We start from the raw sequence: 24,407 nt of genomic DNA on the forward strand, positions 1-24,407 counted from the left end.
TCGGAAATCCCCGCTTGTAACTAAGCACGGCACACGCGTGGGCGTTGAGTAATGACGGTTCACATATCTTATATAAGAACGGCCCACATCTTGTGTAATGACGGTGCACACCTTGCGTAATGACAGCGCGTATCTTACGTAACGGCAGCGCACATCTTACGTAATGCCAGGGCACATCTTGCTTAATGGCAGCGCACACATCACTGTCACATAATATTGTTTTGACATTCTATTTTCGCCAAAATGTTCAAAGCGTTTCTTTTTTTTTCTTTCTTTTAACTTAATGGTGGCACACACTTTATGTAAGGACGGCACATATCTTACATAATGACGGTGCAGATATCACTGTCACAAAATAATTTTTTGGGATTTTATTTTCCCTCGAAATGTTCAAAACGTTTTTTTCTTTAGTTCTTTGTCCTTGCTATGACTCGAAAGATCCATCTCCTTCCAATGAACAGCACTTCAAGCATCAGGACCAACAAGCTATTTCAAATATTCTGTATCGAGAACTACATTTTAAAAATAACATGTTACACGCAATGAGATTTCTAATTTTTTGCTCACACTAGAAATGTCATGTTTCGTGCACCTGCCATAATTGGCAAGAAGACAGAAAACATTTATTTTCAGACACTTTATTTTCAATAAAATGTCTTTCAAAAATGTCAATAAAATAAACATTTATTTTCAGACATAAATGTATTTTTAGCGATAAAAGACAGAAGGAGTGCTTAAATTGGGTAAAAACCTAGGTATTAGATACACATCCTAAGCAAGATATCTAAAGAATTATGCTTATTGTAAATAAAATTCCCATTAATAAAAACAAATTTACAACAATATTAAAACAATGAAAAAACAGTTAAAAACACAACAACAACAACAAAAATAAAACGTGAAATACATGATAAATGGAAAAAAATGTATAAATAGAAGAAAGGTATGACTCCTAGTAGGTAATTCAAAGGAGAACGGGCTTTTTGTTATGCCTTTCTTGGAAAAATAGAATGTAGTCTATTTTCGAATGTAGTATATGTAGTCTATTCTGCAAAATGTAAACCATTTTGCAGAATGTAGTCTTAAGTAGTCGAAAGATAGAGTTTAGTAATTTTTCTTTGCTGAATGGAGTCGAACTTGGACTCGGCATATTGAAAGTGCCAGGAATTAGGGTTGAAAATGGTTATAAATTACAAAACTAGTTAAAAGAACCCATTTTTCTCGGTATTTCCGAGAGTCCTTAACGAAATACAGAGTTTTTTTGAGCCGAGACTATGAATATTTCACACCCCCGTGACAATACGCTCATTTGAATAATATTTTCTCATCACCGTTAAAGAAATTTTTAAACATATATAAAGAAATTTTGAATACCTTCAGTGGATATATTTTCTATTGCTATTATTTTCCAACAATTCCCAGCCCTGTGTCACACTATTACTGCTCTGTGGCACCCTCTGAAACCTCTTGATTATTCCTAAGACATTTTACAGACATTTCTTGTCAAAGATCATGCTTTCAATCCATTGATTCCAGTTATTCGCGAGCCAGGACTTTCATAATAACCTACAAAAGACACCTCGCCTCCGTGACATTTTACACCTGCCTCCTTACCATCCACGTGGCATTGAACAGCTTAACTCGACATTTTATTATAAGAACGTGATACTCCATGCAATTCACGCAACAGTACCACACTCTTACTGTTCTGCGCCACCTTGCGATATCCTTCATTACCATTTTAAGCGTCTTCTAGTGTGTGAACACCCTGAATGGATACATTTTCTATTGCTATTACTTTCCAAGGATTCCCAGCCCTGTAAAACCTCATAACTGCTCTGCGGGACCCTCTGACATCTCGTTATTATTCCTAGGGCATTTCTCAGACATTTCTTGTTAAAAATTATGCTTTTAATCCATTGATTTAAGTTTTTCATGAGCCTAAACTTTCATAATAACCTACAAAAGACACCCCACCACCGCTAAATTATACGCCTATCCCCTACCATCCACGTGGTGTTGAACAGCGGAACTCGGCATTTCACTAGTAGACCGTGATACTCCAAGCAATTCACACCACAATGCCACACTTTTATTGCTCTGCAGAACCTTGTGACACCCGTCATCAATATTTTAAGCGTCTTCTAGCGTTTGAACACCCTCAATGGATATATTTTCTATTGATACTAATTTCCAACGATTCCTAGCCCTTTGCCAAAGTATTACTGATCTGCGGCACCCTCTGACATCTATTTATTATTCCTAAGACATTTTTCAGACATGTTTTGTCGAAAATGTGCTGTTAATCCATTAATATAGGTCTATTTTGACAAGCCCAGCCTTTTATAATAAATCGTCGTGGCACTGTGCCAAATTATTGGTACTCTGTAGCACCCCTCTGAAATCACATCCATATTCCTAAGACATTTTCACACATCTCTTGTCAAAAATTATACATTCACTCCATTGATTCAAGTTTTTCATGAGGCAAGCCCATCATTATACCTTTCAAATCAATCCCACACCATCACACAGTTACACACCAGCCATCCATAGGACACATCTCCTCATCACCCTTAGGATATTTTCAACCTTTCCACTCCAAAAATAAGCTTATGAATCTTGATTAAACACTACATTTTTTTTGAACAATGGGACCTAATTTCCTTAGAAGCAACACGTTTTTTATTTATACGAAGAAGTTTTACTCAATACTATCAAATTTATCTTGGAAGTAACAGGTTTTTTCTTAATAGTAACCAAATATTTCCTAATAGCAGCAAGTTTTTCGTCAAGGATAACTCATTTAATTTAGAAGTAACAGTATTCTCTTAATGCTAACAAGTTTTCTGTTAGAAGTAGCAAGTTTTTCATAACACTAACAAATTTACTCTTAAAAGTAACAACTCTTTAGTTAATACTAACAAACTTTTACTTAATCCTATCAATTTTCTCTTGGAAGTAACAGGTTTTTCATAATAGCAACAATTTTTTTCTAATAACAGCAAGTTTTCCATCAAAGATAGCAAGTTTCTCTTAGAAGTAACAATTTTCTGTTTATGCTAACAAGTTTTATGTTAGAAGTGCCAAGTTTTTCTTAACATTAGCAATTATTCTTAAAACTAACAAGTTTTACTTTAACACTAACAAAGTTTTACTTAATACTAACAAATTTCTCTTGGAAGTAACAAGCTTTTTTTAACAGTAATAAATTTTTTTCTAATAGCAGCAAGTTTTTCATCAAAGATAACAAATTTCTCTTTGAAGTAAAAATTTTCTGTTTATCTTAAATTACCTTAAATCGCATTGTCCAACGAAATAAGGAAAGATCCTGTAGAGTGGCTGGTCAGTGACGATCGGGAGCCACTGGTTTATGCTAACAAGAATTCTATCGGAAATTCTTTTGGATACTAGCAAATTTTTCTTAGAAGTAACAACTTTTCCCTTAATATTAACAAAATTTTATTTAATACTATCGAATTTCTCCTGGAAGTACCAGGTTTTATAACAGTAACAAATGTTTTCTAATAGCAGCAAGTTTTTCGTCAAAGAAAACAAATTTCTCTTAGAGGTAAGAATTTTCTGTTTACGCTAACACGTATTCTGTTAGAAGTAGAAAGTTTTTCTTAATACTATTAAATTTTGTAACAAATTTTTTCTTAGAATTAACAGATTGCTCTTAAATACTAACAAGTTCTACTTAATACTATCAAATATTTCTTGAAAGTAACAGGTTTTTTCTTAATAGTAAGAAATATTTTCTAATAACAGCAAGTCTATCATCAAAGATAACAAATTTCTCTTAGAAGTAACAATATTCTGTTACGCTAACAAGGTTTCTGTTAGAAGTAGCAAGTTTTTCTTAACACTAACAAATTTTGTCTTAGAAGTAAAAAGTGTTTTCCTTAATACGAAAGAAGTTTTATTTAATACTAACATTTTTTTTGTTAGAAGTTAAAACTTTTTCCTCAATACTAACAAACTTTTACCTAATACTAACAAGTTTTTTTGTTAGAAATAACAACCTATTCCTCACTAATAACAAAGCTTTATTTAATAATATTAAATTGTTCTTGGAAGTAACAGGTTTTGTTACTAGTAGCGATTTTTTCTAATACCAGCAAGTTTTCCGTCAAAGACAACACATTTCTCTTAGAATTAACAATTTTTTGTTTATGCTAACAAGTTTTCTGATAGAAGTAGCAAGTTTTTCAGAACACTAACAAATTTTTTGTTAGGAAACATGTTAACTAATCCATGTTAACTACGTTTAAGTTAGGTTTATTTAACGTAGGATAGCATGACCACTCATGCTAACATAATTTAAATGAACCTAACTTAAACGTAGTTAAGTGAATGCACTTAACAAGTTTTCAAACAGAAAGCTTCTTAGCGTAAACAGAAAATTGTTACTTCTAAGAAAAATGTCTATCTTTGATGGAAAACTTGCTGCTATTAGAAAAATTTCTTACTATTAAGAAAAACCTGTTACCTCCAAAAGAAATTTTATAGTATTAAGTAAAAGTTAGTTAATATTAAGAAAAAAATTGTTACTTCTAAGAAAAAACTTGTTAGTATTATGAAAAAATTGTTACTTCTAACAGAAAACTTGTTAGCATGAACAGAAAATTGTTTCTTCTAAGTAAAATTTGTTATCTTTGACGAAAAAGCTACTGCTATTAGAAAAAAATTCTTGCTATTACGAAAAACCTGTCAATTTTAAGAGACATTTGATAGTATTAGTAAATCTTTGTCAGTATCAGGGATAAGGTTGTTACTTCTAAGAGAAATTTGTTTTTGTTAAAAAAAAACCTCTGACAGAAAACTTGTTAGCCTAACAGAAAATTGTTACTTTCAATAGAAATTTGTTATCTTTGACGAAAAACTTGCTGCTATTAGAAAAAATTTGTTACTATTAACAAAGATTGTTACTTCCAAGAGAAATATGATAGTATTCACAAAGCTTTAGCCTTCATTAAAGTGTTAATTAAAAAAACATTGAAAGAAAGCCTTATAGCATAAACAGAAAATTGTTACTTTCAAGAGAAATTTGTTATCTTTGACGGAAAACTTCGTGCTATTAGAAAAAAATTGTTATTTTTAGGAAAAACCTGTTAATTTTAAGAGAAAATTGATAGAATTGCGTAAAACTTTGTTAGTATCAGGGGAAAAGTTGTTACTTTTAAGAAAAAATTGTTTTTGTTAAATAAACCTCTGACAGAAAACTTCCTAGCATAAACTTGCTAATTCTAAAATTAAAAAATTGCTACTTCTAAGAAAAATTTGTTATCTTTGACGGAAAACTTGCTGCTATTAGAAAACAAATGTTACTATTAAGAAAAAACCTGTTACTTCAAAGATAAATTTGATAATATTGAGTAAAAGCAGGCGTGTAATGTTGCGGTGGTGTGGTGTCTTTTCTAGGTTATTATAAAAGTCCAGGCTCACGAAAAACTCTAATAAATGGATTGAAAGCATAATTTTTGACAAAAAAATGTCTGAAAAATGTCTTAGGAATAATAGTGAGATGTCAGAGGGTGCTGCAGAGTAGTAATAGTGTGGCACAGGGCTGGGAATCCTTGGGAAATAATAGGAATTGAAAATATATCCATTGAAGGTGGTCGGACGCTAAATGGCGCTTAAAATGATGACAACGGATGTCAAAAGGTGTGGCAGAGCAGTAAGAGTGTAGTACTGTGGCGTTAATTGCTTGGAGTATCACGTTCTGGTAATGAAATGCCGAATTTTACTGTTCAATGCCACGTGGATGGTAAGGGGCAGGCGTGTTATTTCGCAGTGGTGGGGTGTCTTTTGCAAGTTATTATGAAAGTCCGAGCTCGTGAAAGAGGCGAATCAATTGATTGAAAGCATAATTTTAACAAGAAATGTCTGAAAATGTCTCTGGAATAGTAATAAGATTTCAGAGGATTCCACAGAGCAGTAACAGTTTGGCACAGGGCTGGGAATCGTTGGAAAATAATAGCAATAGAAAATATATCCATTGAAGGTGTTCAAACGCTAAAAGACACTTAAAATGGTGATGACGGGCGTCACAAGGTGTTGCAGAGCAGTAGTAGTGTGGTACTGTGGCGTTAATTTTTTGAAATATTACGTTCTGGTAACTAAGTGCCGAGTTCTGCTGTTCAATGCCACGTGGATGGTAAAGGGGGATGGGGGCAGGCGTGTAATGTTGCGTTGGCAGGATGTCTTTGTAAGTCATTATGACTTGCTCGCAAAAAACTCGAATCAATTGATTGAAAGTATAATTTTTAACAAAAAATGTCCGAAAATGTCTTTTGGGATGAGGAGAAAATATTTTTCAAATGCAGGCATTGTCACCGTGATGTGAAATATTCATGGTTTCAGCTGAGAAAAATCTCTTGAAAATTTTTGAAACAAACTCAAAACATTTTTAACCGATTTCAATTCTAATTCCTGGCACTTTCAATATGCCGAGTCCAGGTCCAACTCCATTCAGAAAATTTTTTTACTAAAATCTCTCTTTCGACTAGTTAAGACTAAGTTTTGCGAAGTTGTGGATCATTTTTCTAAGATAGAAATAACAACAAGCCCACTCCCCCTGGAATTATCTGCTAGGAACTATACCTTTCTTCTATTTATACATGTTTTTTTTCCATTTGTCATATTTTTCACGTATAATTTTTTGTTTGTTGTGTTTTTAACTGCTTTTTCATCTTTTTAATATTGTTATAAATTTGTTTTTATTTATAGAATTTTTTTTTACAATAAGCTTAATCCTTTAGATATGTTGTTTAGGATGTGCCTCTATTACCTAGGTGTTTACACATTTTAAGCACCCCTTCTGTCTTTTAGCACTAAAAATACATTAAGAGCAATAATGTATGAAAATAGATGTTTTAAACGCTTTAAACGTTCCTGAGGCAAAAATAATTTCAATGATTTAAAGAACATAAAAATTGGAACTTGGAATGTTACGACATTAAAAAATGACTATCGTACCGACATTTTGACTGACGAATTCAGACGATTCGAACTGGATTTATTAGGAATTCCAGAAACTCGAATCCCAGGGGTAGGAAGCATGAAATTAGGTGAATAGAATTGGTTTACTCAGGCAGGAAGGATGGGGTACATAGACAGGGAGTAGGGCTCATGATGTATAAGGAAGCTGCTAAGTCTTGTTAAGACTGAGAAAGTATTAATAATAGAATACTAATTGTTCATTTTATGACTAGAAAGTTCAGGGTATCAGTTATAGTAGTATACGCCCCTGTAGAACCGACTGACGGAGATACTAGTGACTCAGATGAATTTTACTTACAGTTCCAGGAGCAAATAGACAGGGTCCCAGGTAGAAATATGATGTTATTACTGGGAGATTTTAACGCCCAGGTTGGTAGAAATAGGGATAGATGGTATCCCAGCCTAGGTAAATTTGGTGTAGGAAAAGAAAACAGTGATGGATACAGACTTTTGCAATTTTGTAGGTATAACAATCTAGTTATAACCAATACGGTGTTTGGTCATAAAATGGCTCATAAGTTAACACGGTATTCACGTGATGGTAAGACAGCAAACCTTATTGATTATGTTATAGTAAACCGAAGACTGGCAGGATCAATAATAGATACTAGGGTATATAGGAGTGCTGTTATTGATGTTAAAAGTAAAGATCACCATCTAGTAGTGTCAAGGGTTAATTTAAAGCTAAAATTGGAAGGGTAACTACCTCCCGGGAAGTTATGATGTTGGTAGACTCCAGGATGAGAATTTGAGAGAAACTTTCCAGGAACTGTTGAATACTAAACTTGAGAGATTAAAATTTGATAATGTGGAAGATGGTTGGAATAATTTTAGGAAAACAATTTGTGAAGTTGCTGAAGGTCTATTAGGGAAGAAAGCTAGAACTGCAGCTAAGAATATTAGTGAAAAAGCCTTATGTTTAATAGAAAGGAGAAAGGACTTGTACAAAAATTATCTGAGTGATAGATCGTATGAAAACAAAAGAAATATAAAGAAAGTAGAGAAAGCTTTAAAATATGAACTAGGGAGATGTGAAGTGGAGGCAATGGATAAAATTGCCGATGACCTGGAAGATGCAGCTAGACGGCAAAATAGTAAAATATTGTACTGGCATGTTAACAAATTGAGAGGGAGTAGTCAATGCGGACTTGGCCCAGTTAAAGATAGGAATGGGGTCGCAATTAGCGATAAGGAAAAAAACTAAAGAACGATAGGCTGAATATTTTGAGAATTTGCTTAACCGAGATAGAGATGCAGGAAAAAATATGGAGGAAAATGAGAAAGTTTGTGATACCTTGGATGTGAAGGAAGATTTGTTTTGTGAGGAGGAATTAGCAACAGTACTAAAAAGATTAAAGAATAATAAGGCTCCAGGTTATGATAGAGTGGTAAATGAGTTTTTTAAATATTGTGAGCTCTGAGGTTAGAAATAACCTACTGAATATTATTAATATGATTATCGAAAAAGGGGAAGTACCTAACGATTTTAGAAAACGTTAATTAAGCCACTTTATAAGAAAGGTGATAAAAGTGAGTGTGGTAATTATGGAAGCATTAGTCTGGTCTCTGTAGGTAGTAAATTACTTAGTAATATGATACTTTTTTAGACTGAAAGATGCCGTTGACAAAGTTTTAAGAGAAGAACAGTGCGGTTTTAGAAAAGGTAGAGGATGTGACGACCAAATTTTCACTCTTAGGCTAATAATTGAGAAGTGCCTGAGTTTTCAAACACCTTTGGTCCTCAGTTTTATAGATTATGAGCAAGCGGTCGATTCTGTTGATAGAAGAGCTTTAGTAAAGGTTTTATCCTTGTATGGTATACCAGACAAATACATTAAAGTGATTAGTGCTATGTACGGGAATAACACTGATGCGGTTAAGGTATGAAATGAAGTTAGCAGCTGGTTTTGTATTAAATAAGGGGTTAAGCAGAGTTGTGTTCTATCCCCCTTTGTATGGACTATTTTGATGGACTTTGTTTTAAGGAGCACAGGAAAGGCAATAGGAGACCACGGAATCAAATGGGGAGGAAAAAGTTTCCTGGACCTGAATTATGCTGATGATTTAAGCATCGTAGATGAAAGGGTTAGCAAAATGAATGAAGTTTTAGAGGTTTTGCGAGTTCAGGGTGCTAGAATTGGTTTGAAAATTAATGTTAGGAAGACTAAGTCACTAAGGCTAGGAATAAGTGAAGATGAAAAGGTGACGTTGGGTAATGAAAAGATTGATCAGGTGGGCAGCTTCACTTACCTTGATAGTATTAGTAGTATATATATATTAAAAAAAAGTCTGGAAGAATAGGAAGATAAGTCTGCAAACCAAGATTAGAATATTAGAAGCTACAGTGATGACAGTGATCAAATATGGCTCTGAAGCATGGACGCTCCGAAAAGCGGATGAAGATTTGCTAGATGTTTTCCAGAGAAATTGCTTAAGGATTGTTCTGGTTACCCGGCTGATTGACCGTATTTCAAACAATAGGCTATACGAAAAATGTGGTTAATACCGCTCTCTAGGGCTATAATGAAAGAAAGGTTGAGGTGGCTAGGGCACGTTGTGGGGATGAAGGATGACATATTGCCGAAGATTGTTCTTTTTGGCCAACCATCTAGGGCTAAACAGAAAGCAGGTGGTCCCCGTCTGGGGTGGGAGGACGTCATAAAGAAAGATTTAAAGGAAATCGGAACTTTGTGGGCGGGTCTAAAAAGGGAGGCTTTGAATATATTGGGGTGGAGGAGGAGCGTGCGTAGCTGTGTTGGCCTCAGGCGGCTTGGTACTGCGGTGAGTTGTTAGTAGTAGTAGTATTTTTTGGCTAATTGACTTTCTCGGAATTTTGATCTGACGTAACTTACGAATTATCTTACGTAACGAACTTCTACATTCGTATATTTTGTTACTTATATTAGGGAACTTGCTCCCTAGTCAATACCTCGCTCTTTGCGCTAAAGTTCAAATTTTGTTCCAATTCTTTCAGAATGACCCCTCAAACACAAAGGCCGTTAATTACAATAAACAGCTCTGATGAAAGTACAAAAAAAAACTTTAGCTTAAAGAGTGAGGTAATGACTAAGGGCGAATCCAATCATTTACATAATAATTTCTGTTAGTTTTAAGTTTTGATATTGCTCCTTACTTTCAGTTGAAAAAGTTATTTTTTTTAATTTAAATTCTGAAAACTTTTATATACTTCCCAATAACTGAAACTATATGTAAACACTGGGCAACGTTCATAATTTGCAGACCTTACCCCGAGGGACTGTTGGGATTAAGTCATCCTCAAAGACATAGTTATTGTATTTTTCGACCATGCTGAACAAAATGGCTATCTCAAAATTTTGATCGGCTGACTTTGGGAAAAAATAAGCGTGGGAGGGGTCCTAGTTGCCTTCCATTTTTTGGTAACTTAAAAAGGACACTAGAACTTCTAATTCCCATTCGAATGAGCCCTCCCACAATGCTCTAGGACTACTGGGTCGATACGATCACCTCTTAAAAAAAAAAAAAAATACGCATGCATCCGTGATCTTTCTTCTGGCAAAAAAAAAAAAATACAAAATTCCACATTTTTGCAGATAGGAGCTTGAAACTTCTAGAGTCGGGTTCACTGATACGCTGAATCTGATGGTGTGATTTGAATTAAAGTTCTATGACTTTTAGGGTTTTTTTTTCCTTTTTCCCAAAATAAGGCAAATTTTCACAGGTGCGTAAGTTTTTATGCGCAAGACTAAACTCGATGAAACTTATATATTTGAAATCAGCATAAAAATATGATTCTTTTGATGTAGCTATTGGTATCAAATTTTTTGTTTTAAGAGTTTCGGTTACTATTAAGCCGGGTTTTACTGTTTGTTACCACTAACTGTTTGATTAGATACCGGATATAATCGAAATAAAATATAGCATCACGCCAGAGTGTATATAGCATGTTTGATGTTTGATGTTTTTTTTTCTTAATAAAATCTTATTTTATCTATCTTATCTTATTTTTAAGTAACCAAAAAGATTGGAGGGCAGCAAGGTCCCCCTCCCACGCCGGTTTTTCCTCAGAGAAATCCGTTCAGAAATTTAAAATAGCCATATTTGAACCATAGTTGAAACGGCCGACAATTATGTCTCTGGAAATGGCAAGCCCTTGCGGACCCTGGGAACAGAGTTGTAAGCGCTAGTAGTATGTTAACTCATATTTTGCGTACCGCCATAGCAATCTTTATGTTAACTTATACTTTGCGTCCTGCCATAGCAATCTTTATGTTAACTTATACTTTGCGTACCGCCATAGCAATCTTTATGTTATTTGCGTACGCCTCTACACCTATTCAGAGAGATTCAGAACTCCCTCACATGGCCTTAGACTTCTGGTCACGGCAACCTAAATGGAATTTGAGGGTCGATAAAGTGAAATTATGTCACTATTCTAGTTTTTCTAAACCAGTATTGCCTATAACTTAATATATTCAAATATTTTTTGATAACTTGATTGGTGATTGTATTTGAATAAAAGGAATTCAAATATTTTGCCAATGAAATAGACTGTCATGTTATAGCATTTCACAGTTTGAATAACTCTTTCAAGGAGTAAAATAGATAAGGAATTCGCAAATTGGACACCATGAACGATATTAATTAATGTTTTGAATAATAGGAGTGTGAATGATTCTAATTAGTGATTGGATTGTATGAAGGTGGAGAGAAAAAAAGGATTAAACTGAGGAACGATGCCACATTCTGTGTGATTTGCAAAAAAGGGGTAATTAGTGATTGGATAAATTTTTAACGTGAAATCTCTGAATAAAATATTTTTGGAGCATGTACTTGACGATGGATAAAAAGGTTAAGGTGATTAGCAATTACGAGCGAGGATTCCCCCACTGGCTCCTGGCAGTAGGCTACGCATATCAAAGTGTTGTACTGTAGGCTGACTTGCTAGCGAAAATGGATTCTATGGGTCGTATAGGAATTGTTCATTTTGAATATCTTTCAATTTTGGAGGGAAAACCAAAAATACTCAGAATCAAAAATAAATGGGATCTGCCTCAAGGGCAAGGCACAGAGGCCCTTCGTTCCCCCATTTCTGAGGGCAGGGGAGGGGGGGGGGAAAAATTTGGAGGGAAACCCAAAAATACACCTAAAAAAAAATAAACGGGATCCGCCTCAAAGGCAAAGCTCAGAGGCCCTTCGTTCCCCCATTTCTGGGGGCAGGTGAGGGGGGGGGGGGGTCAATTTTGGAGGGAAAACTAGAAATACGCAGAATCGAAAATAAATGGGCTCTGCCTCAAGGGCAAGGCTCAGAGGCCCTTCGTTTCCCCATTTCTGAGGGCAGGGGAGGGGGGGGGTCAATTTTGGAGACAAAACCAAAAATACTCAGAAACGAAAATCAACGGGTTCTGCCTCAAGGGGAAGGCTCATAGGCTCTTCGTTCCCCCATTTATGAGGGCAGGGGAGGGGGGAGGGTCAATTTTAGAGAGAAAACCAAAAATACTCAGAATCGAAAATAAACGGGATCTGCCTCACGGGGAAGGATCTGAGGCCCTGCGTTCCCCCATTTCGGAGGGACGGGGCTGGGGGGACAATTTTTGAGGGAAAACAAAAATACACACAATCAAAAAAAAAAGGGATCTGCTTCAAGGGGAAGGCTCAGAGGCTCTTCGTTCCCCCATTTCTGAGGGCAGGGGATGGGGGGGGGCTCAATTTTGGAGGGAAAAACAAAAATACTCAGAATCGAAAATTAAGGAGATCGGCCTCAAGGGGAAGGCTCAGAGGCCCTTCATTCCCCCATTTCTGAGGGCAGGGGAGGGGGGAGTCAATTTTGGAGGGAAAACCAAAAATGCTCAGAATCGAAAATAAACGGGATCTGTCTCAAGGGCAAGGCTCAGAGGCCCCTCCTTCCCCCATTTCTGAGGGCAGGGGGGGGTCAATTTTGGAGGGTAATTTTTCAAAGTTCATTTTGGATTTCTTTCGTTGAAATGCAAGAGTTGGAATATTTCAGTAGTGTTTTGTTGTGGTTTAGCTTGTCACAGTTAGATTCTCTTAATTTTTCAAAGTTCATTTTGAATTTCTATCATTGAAATGCAAGAGTTGGAATATTTCGGTAGTGTTTTGTCATGGTTTACCTTATCAAAGTTACATTTTCTTGATTTTTCAAAGTTCATTTCGAATTTCTTTCCTGGAAATGCAAGAGTTGGAATATTTCAATAGTGTTTTGTCATGGTTTAGCTTGTCACTGTTACATTCTCTTGATCTTTCAAAGTTCATTTTGAATTTCTTTCATCGAAATGCAAGAGTTGGAATATTTCAGTAGTGTTTTGTTATGGTTTACCTTGTCAGAGTTACGTTTTCTTGATTTTTCAAAAGTTCATTTTGAATTTCTTTCATTGAAATTTCATTGTGTTCTGTTCTTGTTTACCTTGTCACAGTTACATTCTCTTGATCTTTCAAAGTTCCACTTTGGTTTTATTTCATTGAAATGAAAGAGTTGGAATATTTCAGTAGTGTTCTGTCGTGGTTTACCTTGTCATAGAATGATTTACCTTATCACATTTAAATTCTATTGATTTTTTAATGTTCATTTTGATTTTATTAAGATTAAATACCCTATTTGTAACATTTCAGTAGTGTTTTTTTTTTGCGGTTTAAATTGTCAAAGTTAAATTATACTGATTTATAAAAGTTAATTTTGAATTTCTTTCATTGAAATGCAAGAGTTTGAATATTTCGGTAATGTTTTGTCATGGTTTACCTTCTCACAGTTACATTTTCTTGATTTTTCAAAGTTCATTTTGAATTTCTTTCATTGAAATGCAAGAGTTGGAATATTTCAGTAGTGTTTTGTCACGATTTACCTTGTCACAGTTACATTCTCTTGATCTTTCAAAGTTCACTTTGGTTTTATTTCATTGAAATGCAAGACTTGGAATATTTCAGTAGTGTTCTATCATGGTTTACCTTGTCACAGATACATTCTCTTGATTTTTTCAAAGTTCATTTCGAATTTCTTTCTTTGAAATGCAAGAGTTGGAATATTTCAGTTGTTTACCTTATCACAGTTACATTCTCTTAATTTTTCAAAGTTCATTTTGAATTTCTTTTAATAAAATGCAAGAGTTGGAATATTTCAATAGTGTTTTGTCGTGGTTTACCCAGTTACAGTTACATTCTCTTAATTTTTCAAAGTTCATTTTTGATTTCTTTGGTTGAAATGCAAGAGTTGGAATATTTCAGTAGTGATTTGTCGTAGTTTACCATGTCACAGTTACATTCTCTTGATTTTTCAAAGTTCATTTTGGATTTCTTTCGATGAAATGCAAGAGTTAAAATATTTCAGTAGTGTTTTGTCATGGTTTACCTTCTCACAGTTACATTCTCTTAATTTTCAAAGTTCATTTTGAATTTCTTTCTTTGAACTGAAAGAGTTGGAATAACTCATTAGTGTTTTGTTATGATTTATCTTGACACAGTTACATTATCTTTATTTTTTAAAGTTTATTTTGAATTCCTTTCGTTGAAATGCAAGAGTTGGAATATTTCAGTAGTGTTTTGTTGTGGTTTACCATGTCAGAGTTACATTCTCTTGATTGTTCAAAGTTCATTTCGAATTTCTTTCATTGAAATGCAAGAGTTGGAATATTTCAGTAGTGTTCTGTCGTGGTTTACCTGGTCACAGTTACATTCTCTTGATTTTTCCTGTTTTAACTGTTCCTTGATTTTAACTGTGACTAGGTAAACCACGACAAAACACTATTGAAATATTCCAACTCATGCATTTCATCGAAAGAAATCCAAAATGAACTTTGAAAAATTAAGAGAATGTAACTGTGACAAGGTAAACCACGACAGAACACTACTGAAATATTCCAACTCATGCATTTCAATGAAATAAAACCAAAGTGAACTTTGAAAAATCAAGAGAATGTAACTGTGACAAGGTAAACCACGACAGAACACTTCTGAAATATTCCAACTCTTGCACTTCAATGAAAGAAATTCGAAATGAACTTTGAACAATCAAGAGAATGTAACTCTGACATGGTAAACCACAACAAAACACTACTGAAATATTCCAACTCTTGCATTTCAATGAAAGAAATTCAAAATGAACTTTGAAAAAAATCAAGAAAATGTAACTGTGACAAGGTAAACTACGACAAAACACTATTGAAATATTCCAACTCTTTCATTTCATTGAAATAAATTCAAAATAAAGTTTGAAAAATTAAGAGAATGTAACTGTGACAAGGTAAACCACGACAAAACACTGCTGAAATATTCAAACTCTTGCATTTCAATGATAGAAATTCAAAATGAACTTTGAAAATTCAAGACAATGTAACTGTGACTAGGTAAACTATAACAAAACACTACCGAAATATTCCAACTCTTAAATTTCAACTATAGAAATTCAAAATGAACTTTGAAAAATCAAGAGAATGTAAGTGTGACAAGGTAAACCACGACGAAACACTATTGAAATATTCCAACTCTTGAATTTCAACGAAAGAAATTCAAAATGAACTTTGAAAAAACAATCAAGAAAATGTAACTGTGACAAGGTAAACCACGACAAAACACTAATGAAATATTCCAACTCTTGCATTTCATCGAAAGAAATTCAAAATGAAGCTTGAAAAATTAAGAGAATGTAACTGTGACAAGGTAAACCACGACAAAACACTACTGAAATATTCCAACTCTTGCATTTCAACGACAGAAATTCAAAATGAACTTTGAAAAATTAAGAAAATTTAACCGTGACAAGGTAAAGCATAACGAACCACGATTGAAATATTCCAACTATTTCATTTCATAGATAAAAATTCGAAATGAACTTTGAAAAATTAAGAGAATATAATTCTGACAGGGTAAACCACGACGAAACACTACTGAAATATTCCAACTCTTGCATTTCATCGAAATAAATCCAAAATGAACTTTGAAAAATCAAGAGAATGTAACTATGACAGTTTAAACCATGACCAAACACTATTGAAATATTCCGACTCTTGCATTTCAATGAAAGAAATCCAAAATGAACTTGAAAAATCAAGAGAATGTAACTGTTAAAAGGTAAACCATGACAAGACACGACTGAAATATTCCAGCTCTTGCATTTCAACTAAAGAAATTCAAAATGAACTTGGAAAAATCCAGCAAATGTAACTGTGATAAGGTAAACTGCAATAAAACACTACTGAAATATTCCAACTCTTGCATTTCAACGAAAGAAATCCAAAATGAACTTTGAAAAATTAAGAGAATGTAACTGTGACTAGGTAAACCACGACAAAACACTATTGAAATATTCCAACTCTTGCATTTTATCGAAAGAAATCCAAAATGAACTTTGAAAAATTAAGAGAATGTAACTGTGATAAGGTAAACCACAATAAAACACTACTGAAATATTCCAACTCTTGCATTTCAATGAAAGAAATTCGAAATGAACTTTAAAAATCAAGAGACTGTATCTGTGACAAGGTAAACCACAATAGAACATTACTGAAATATTCCAACTCTTGTATTTCAATGAAATAAAACCAAAGTGAACTTTTAAAGATCAAGAGAATGTAACTGTGACAAGGTAAACCACGACTGAATACTACTGAAATATTCCAACTCTTGCATTTCAATGAAAGAAATTCAAAATGAACTTTGAAAAATCAAGAAAATATAACTCTGACAAGGTAAACCATAACAAAACACTACTAAAATATTCCAACTCTTGCATTTCAATGAAAGAAATTCAAAATAGACTTTGAAAAATCAAGAAAATGTAACTGTGACAAGGTAAACCATGACAAAACACTATTGAAATATTCCAACTCTTGTATTTCCAGGAAAGAAATTCAAAATGAACTATGAAAAATTAAGAGAATGTAACTGTGACAAGGTAAACACTACTGAAATATTCCAACTCTTGCATTTTAATGATAAAAATTCAAAATGAATTTTGAAAAATAAGTGAATGTAACTCTGACAAGGTAAAGCGCAACAAAAAACCTACTGAAATATTCCAATTCTTGCATTTCAACGAAAGAAATTCAAAATGAACTTTGAAAAATCAAGAGAATGTGACTTTGACATGGTAGACCATTCTGTGACACGGTAAACCACGACAGAACACTACTGAAATATTCCAGCTCTTGCATTTCAATGAAATAAAACCAAAGTGAACTTTGAAAGATCAAGAGAATGTAACTGTGACAAGGTAAAGCACAACAAAACACTACTGAAATATTCCAACTCTTGCATTTCAATGAAAGAAACTCGAAATGAACTTTGAAAAATCCAGAGAATGTATCCGTGACAAGGTAAACCACGACAGAACACTACTGAAATATTCCAACTCTTGCATTTCAACGAAATAAAACCAAAGTGAACTTTGAAAGACCAAGAGAATGTAACTTTGACAAGGTAAATCATGACAAAACACTACTGAAATATTCCAACTCTTGCATTTCAATGAAAGAAATTTGAAATGAACTTTGAAAAATCAAGAGAGTGTAACTGTGACTAAGTAAACCATGAAAAAATACTACCGAAATATTCCAACTCTCGAATTTCAATGATAAAAATTCAAAATTAATTTTTATAAATTAGGCTAATGTAACTGTGAAAAGGTAAACCGCAAAAAAAAGCACTACTGAAATTTTCAAACTATTGCATTTCAGCAACAGAAAATCAAAATGAACTTTGAAAAATCAAGAGAATGTAACTGTGACATGGTAAACCATTCTGTTAAAAGGTTAACCAAGACAGAACACTACTGAAATATTCCAACTCTTGCATTTCAATGAAATAAAATAAAATTGAACTTTGAAAAATAAAGAGAATATAACTGTGACAAGGTAAACCACGACAGAACACTACTGAAATATTCCAACTCTTGCATTTCAATGAAAGAAATTCAAAATTAACTTTTGAAAAATCAAGAAAAAGTAACTCTGACAAGGTAAACCATAACAAAACACTACTGAAATATTCCAACTCTTGCATTTCGATGAAAGAAATTCAAAATGAACTTTGAAAGATCAAGAGAATGTAACAGTGACAAGCTAAACCATGACAAAACACTATTGAAATATTCCAACTCTTGCATTTCCAGGAAAGAAATTCGAAATGAACTTTGAAAAATCAAGAGAATGTAACTGTGATAAGGTAAACCATGACAAAAAACTACCGAAATATTCCAACTCTTGCATTTCAATGATAGAAATTCAAAATGAACTTTGAAAAATTAAGAGAATGTAACTGTGACAAGCTAAACCACAACAAAACACTACTGAAATATTCCAACTCTTGCATTTCAACGAAAGAAATCCAAAATGAACTTTGAAAAATTACCCTCCAAGATTGACCCCTCCCCCTGCCCTCAGAAATGGGGGAACGAAGGGCCTCTGAGCCTTGCCCTTGAGACAGATCCCGTTTCTTTTCGATTCTGAGTATTTTTGGTTTTCCCTCCAAAATTGACCCCTGCCCTCAGAAATGGGGGAATGAAGGGCCTCTCAGCCTTCCCCTTGAGGCAGATCCCGTTTATTTTCGATTCTGAGTATTTTTGGTTTTCCCTCCAAAATTGACCCCCTCCCCTCCCCTGCCCTCAGAAATGGGGGAACGAGGAGCCTCTGAGCCATCCCCTTGAGGCAGATCCCGTTTATTTTCGATTCTGAGTATTTTTGGTTTTCCCTCCAAAATTGACCTCCCCCCTCCCCTGCCCTCAGAAATGGGGGAACGAAGGGTCTCTGAGCCTTCCCCTTGAGGCAGATCCCGTTTATTTTAGATTATGAGTTTTTTTGTTTTTCCCACCAAAATTATGCCTCCCCCCCTCCCCTGCCCTCAGAAATGGGGGAACGAAGGGCCCCTGAGCCTTCCCCTTGAAGCAGATCCCGTTTATTTTCGATTCTGAGTATTTTTGGTTTTCCCTCCAAAATTGAACCCCCCCCCTGCCCTGCCCTCAGAAATGGGGGAACGAAGGGCCTCTGAGCCTTCCCCTTGAGGCAGATCCCGTTTATTGTCGATTCTGAGTATTTTTCTAATTATAATCACTAATTAGAATCATTTACACTCCTATTATTCAAAACATTAATTAATATCGTTCATAGTGTCCAATTTGCGAATTCCTTATCTATTTTACTCCTTGAAAGAATTATTCAAACTGTGAAGTGCTATAACACGACAGTCTATTTCATAGGCAAAATATTTGAATTCCTTTTATTCAAATACAATCACCAATCAAGTTATCAAAAAATATTTGAATATATTAAGTTATAGGCAATACTGGTTTAGAAAAACTAGAATAGTGACATAATTTCACTTTATCGACCCTCAAATTCCATTTAGGTTGCCATGACCAGAAGTATAAGGCCATGTGAGGGAGTTCTAAATCTCATTGAATAGGTGTAGAGGCGTACGCAAATAGCATAGAGATTCCTAGGGTGGTACGCAAAGTATAAGTTAACATAAAGATTGCTATGGCCGTACGCAAAGTATAAGTTAACATAAAGATTGCTATGGCGGTACGCAAAGTATAAGTTAACATACTACTAGCGCTTTAATTTTATAAATGTGTGCATACAGTATTTGTCATTGGGAAATATACAGAAATTTTCTGGGGGAATTTTTTGTGGGATACATTCCACGGGGAGAATTTTCCTTGGGAAAGAAAGCTCGGAGGAGAATTTTAAATAGGAGAGGGGGGAGATTTCGTGGCATGATTTGAAAAACAGTCAGAAATTAAGTAAAAAACAATTTGGTACTTGCATGATATAGCCCCAACCGCTCAAGTTGTTCATTCATCGATGCATTGCAGAACCGGTTTTTTTCCTCAGTTTCTCTCAGCTTAGCGTGAGACAAGACAAAGAGAAGTGACAGAATAGATGGAAAATTTGGGCTGTATATTTGCACATTAGGGGGGTGGGGGTAAAGTTTATGGTCAATTTGCAGTTAGAAAACAGGTCTTACTTTATAATATGGAAAATAATTGTACCTTACACATTAGGCATACAGACCTGCTATACTTTACCCCCCCCCCCCTTAATGTGCCAATATATAGCCAAAATTTGTTTCTAAAATATTATATTTTCAGTTTTTGTTCACTTTACAGTACCCACCGCTATATATTGTACATGGAACTACTAATGGATACCCGTCAAACGGATGTTTGCAATAGAGAAATGGAATAAAAAGCGTGGTTTTCATTGCTTTTACAATATTTAAACGGTACTGGTGCATTATGCTGACCCACCACTTTGAACTGTATCAAGAAAACCCGTCACGAAACCCGTCCAACGGGCTATTTGCAAGAGACCGATATAGATAAATGATTTCAAAGTGTTGTTTCTCAATGAGTTACAATATTTCAACGATTGTTTTTTGGGGTTTAGGGGGAGGAAAGGTACCTAGGTTAGGTTACTTATTTAAAATATGCTATGCCTTGTTCCCCACCTCCCCCCTAGTGTGCAAATATATAGCCCAAATTTGTTTCTAAACTGTTATATATTCAACCTATTTTATTTTAGTTCATCAGCATTAACCAGACTTGACTTCTTCGCGGTGCCCGCGTAATGAACTGGTACAATTTAAACTGTTGTTTTATGGGGTTTAGGGGGGGAGGTACCTAGATTAGGTCAGTTTATGTATTTAATATGCAATGCTTGACAACCACCCCCACGCCCACCCCCTAATAAGCAAATATATAGCACAAATTTGTTTCTAAACTATTTTATATTCATCCTATTTTATTATATTTCGTTAGCATTAACCAAACTGTACTTCTTTCGTGGGTACAATAAAATGCACAAGTATTATATTTTCATTATATATAGGTATATTTCATTTCGATTGAGCATTAGAGAAATATACTAGAAGAATATTAGGTAAGGGCTATATCATACAAGTACCAACAAGTTTTTCAGATGAAAGTAAGGAGAAACATTAAAACTGAAAACAAACAAAAATTATGTTGTATATGTCGGGGCCCCCTATCTCATCCTTATATTTACACTAAAGTTTGACTTTTTTACCAATTTTTTAAGCAACAATTTATAACACCCAATTTTCCCAATTTATTATTTATGAAAAAGGGCCGTTGAATTTGATTGAGAAGTATTTTTAAAGAGCTTTACACTCTGGCTTAAAGAGCTGGGAATGAGGAAAGGGAAGTCCTCCTCTCACATACGGAATGATTTCTGTTCGTTTTAAGTATCAATTTTGTTCCTTACTTCCAGTCGAAAAAAACTGTTTTTATATTCGATAAAGAAAACGTAAGTTCAAGTATAAAAAAAGGGTCCGCTATTTTGTACGGCAAAACAAGAATTTTAGCCCAACAAAGGCCAAAACAGTCTTAGCCTCAAAATTTCAAAAATAGGCAACTACCCTAAACTAGTTTGAAATATAAAAACTAACAAAAATTATCAAATGAAATTAAAGAGCAACACAAAAACTTTAAATGAACAACAACTATTCCAGATATGACAGGGGAAGGCCTCAGCCCACCGCTCTTTACTTCAAAATTTGACTTTTGTCTCAAATGATTTAAGAGCGAATGTTCAAAGACAAGGGCAGTCAGAATGAAACAATATATATATATATATATATATATATATATATATATATATATATATATATATATATATATATATATATATATATATATATATATATATATATATATTATATATATATATATATATATATATATATATATATATATATATATATATATATATATATATATATATATATATATATATATATATATATATATATATATATATATATATATATATATATATATATTGTGTGTGTGTGTGTGTGTGTGCTTTAAACAGCAAAGTTTTGAGTTCAATTGTTTTGAAAGGCAGCTAATGGTATACCACAAGGAATTATGGCCTATGAGACTGGGAAGCTGTAAAAAATGTCATTTCAATTGTTCTCAGGATCTTGCTCATTAACATTTTATCCTGTTTGGGCGAAATGCGGTTTTAAGGGGATAAAATGCTAATATTAGGCACTTTCCTGTGATATGAGCTCTCTTCTTAATTAGAAAGGGTACTATATCCTAAAATTTTCATTCAAATGCACGCTCTTTCAGTAATTTACGACTGTCCGATCAATACAATCATCCCTGAAAAAAAGAAAAGAAGAAATACGTATGCGTAAGCAGCGTTCTCCAGAACAATGAGAAAATTTACAATTTGCAGATAACTGCTTAAAGAGTTTTCATGCATGATGAATTTCATTGCATAAGTTTCGTCAAAATCAACTCGATTTATGTTGGAACTGAGCGCTTTTTTTTAATTTTCACATATTATAAGTAAATATATTTCGATGAGCAGATCTTATAAAGTTTACGTAATTACAATATGAAAAATTGTTTTGTTGTTGCATAGACTGTGATCACACTTAGTTTTTTAGAATTTCAGTTTCTATTGACAAAAATCATATAGTTTGGTAGTACGAACTGCTTGATCCATGGTACTTTAAAATGGAAAAAATGCACTTTCTAAGGCTAGAACAGTCCCCAAATCCCAGAAATATCCATGGGCCCTCCTATATTGTAACAGATGCGCAAAAATTCCCTAACGCACATAATTCTGTGCAGCCTCAAATAAATCAATTCAGTTGATGAAGATTTGGAATAATTGTGTATACTAGCAGTTTATTTTGGACGGACTGTGTGCATCGTTAGGAACGGATGGGCCACCACGCAGCATTGTGGCTTGTTAATATGGAACTGATCTGCAGGTTTTCTCATAAGCCGAATTTGAATATTTAATGCCTAATTTGTATATGAGGTTTTTTACCCCTTCTAAATACCTCATTCTCTACGCTAAAGTTTGTCTTTTTGTTCCAATCATTTAAAAATGAGTCTTAAAACACAAGGGCCGTTTAATTAGAATAATAAGCTGTTTTAAATGTTCTAAAGCAAAATCTAAGATCAACTTTCCAAGAACAGTTGAATGCTAAACTTGAGAGTTTAAAATTTGATAATGTGGAAGATGGTTGGAATAATTCTAGAAAAATAATTTGTGAAATTGCTGAAGGTGTCTTAGGGAAAAAAGCTAGAACTTTAGCTAAGAATATTAGTGAAAAAGCCTTATGTTTAATAGAAAGGAGAAAGGACTTGTACAAGAATTATCTTAATGATAGTTCATATGAAAACAAAAGGAATGTAAAGAAAGTGGAGAAAGCATTAAAATATGAACTAAGGAGGTGTGAAGTGGAGGCCATGGATAAAATTGCCGAGGATCTGGAAGATGCAGCTAGACAGCATAATAATAAAATAATATACTTGCATGTTAACAAATTGAGAGGGAGTAGTCAATCCGGACTTGGTCCAGTTAAAGATAGAAATGGGGCCACAAATAGCGATAAGGAAAGAACTAAAGAGAGAGGGGCCGAACATTTTGAGAATTTGCTTAACCGAGATAGAGTTGCAGGAATAGATATAGAGGAAAATGAAAAAGTTTGTGATACCTTGGATGTGAAGGAATATTTGTTTCGTGAGGAAGAATTAGCGACAGTACTAAAAGGATTAAAAAATAATAAGGTTCCAGGTGCTGATAGGGTGGTAAATGAGTCTCTTAAATATGGAGGCTCGGAGGTTAGAAATAAGTTACTGAAGATTATGAATATGATTTTTGAAAAAGGGGAAGTACCTAACGATTTAAGGAAAACCTTAATTAAGCCACTTTATAAGAAAGGTGATAAAAGTGAGTGTGGTAATTATCGAAGCATTAGCGTGGTCTCTGTAGGTAGTAAATTACTTAGTAATATGATACTTTTTAGACTGAGAGATGCCGTTGACAAAGTTTTAAGAGAAGAACAGTACGGTTTTAAAAAAGGTAGAGGGTGTGTCGACCAAATTTTCACTCTTAGGGTAACAATTGAGAAGCGCCTGAGTTTTCAAACACCTTTGGTCCTCAGTTTTATACATTATGAGCAAGCGTTCGATTCTGTTGAAAGAAGACCTATATTAAAGGTTTTATCCTTGTATGGTATAACAAACAAATACATGAAAGTGATTAGTGCTATGTACGAGAATAACACTGCTGCGTTTAAGGTAGGAAATGAGTTTAGCAGCTGTTTTTGTATTAAATCAGGAGTTAAGCAGATTTGTGTTCTATCCCCCTTTATTTGGATTATTTTGATGGACTTTGTCTTAAGGAGCAAAGGAAAGGACATGGGAGACCACGGAATCAAATGGGGAGGAAAACGTCTCCTGGACTTAGATTATGCTGATGATTTAAGCATCCTAGATGAAAGTGTGAGCAAAATGAATGAAGTTTTAGAGGTTTTGCGAGTACAGGGTGCTAGAATAGGTTTGAAAATTAATGTTAAGAAGACTAACTCACTAAGGGTAGGAATAGGTGGAGATGAAAAGATGGCGTAAAGCAATGAAAAGATTGATC

At 34.1% G+C, this 24,407-nt stretch overlaps 1 protein-coding gene across 3 annotated transcripts in view; it reads right to left on the reverse strand.

Moving 5' to 3' along the window:
* LOC148953150 (calsenilin-like) overlaps positions 1–24,407 on the reverse strand; it is an 82,065-nt gene that overhangs the window by 55,578 nt on the left and 2,080 nt on the right. The gene's annotated exons all lie outside the window — the stretch shown is intronic.

Source organism: Artemia sp. Qi Xiang Cuo, chromosome 4 (genome assembly GCF_049724085.1).
Source record: "Artemia sp. Qi Xiang Cuo chromosome 4, ASM4972408v1, whole genome shotgun sequence".
Classification (NCBI taxonomy): Eukaryota; Metazoa; Arthropoda; class Branchiopoda; order Anostraca; family Artemiidae; genus Artemia; species Artemia sp. Qi Xiang Cuo.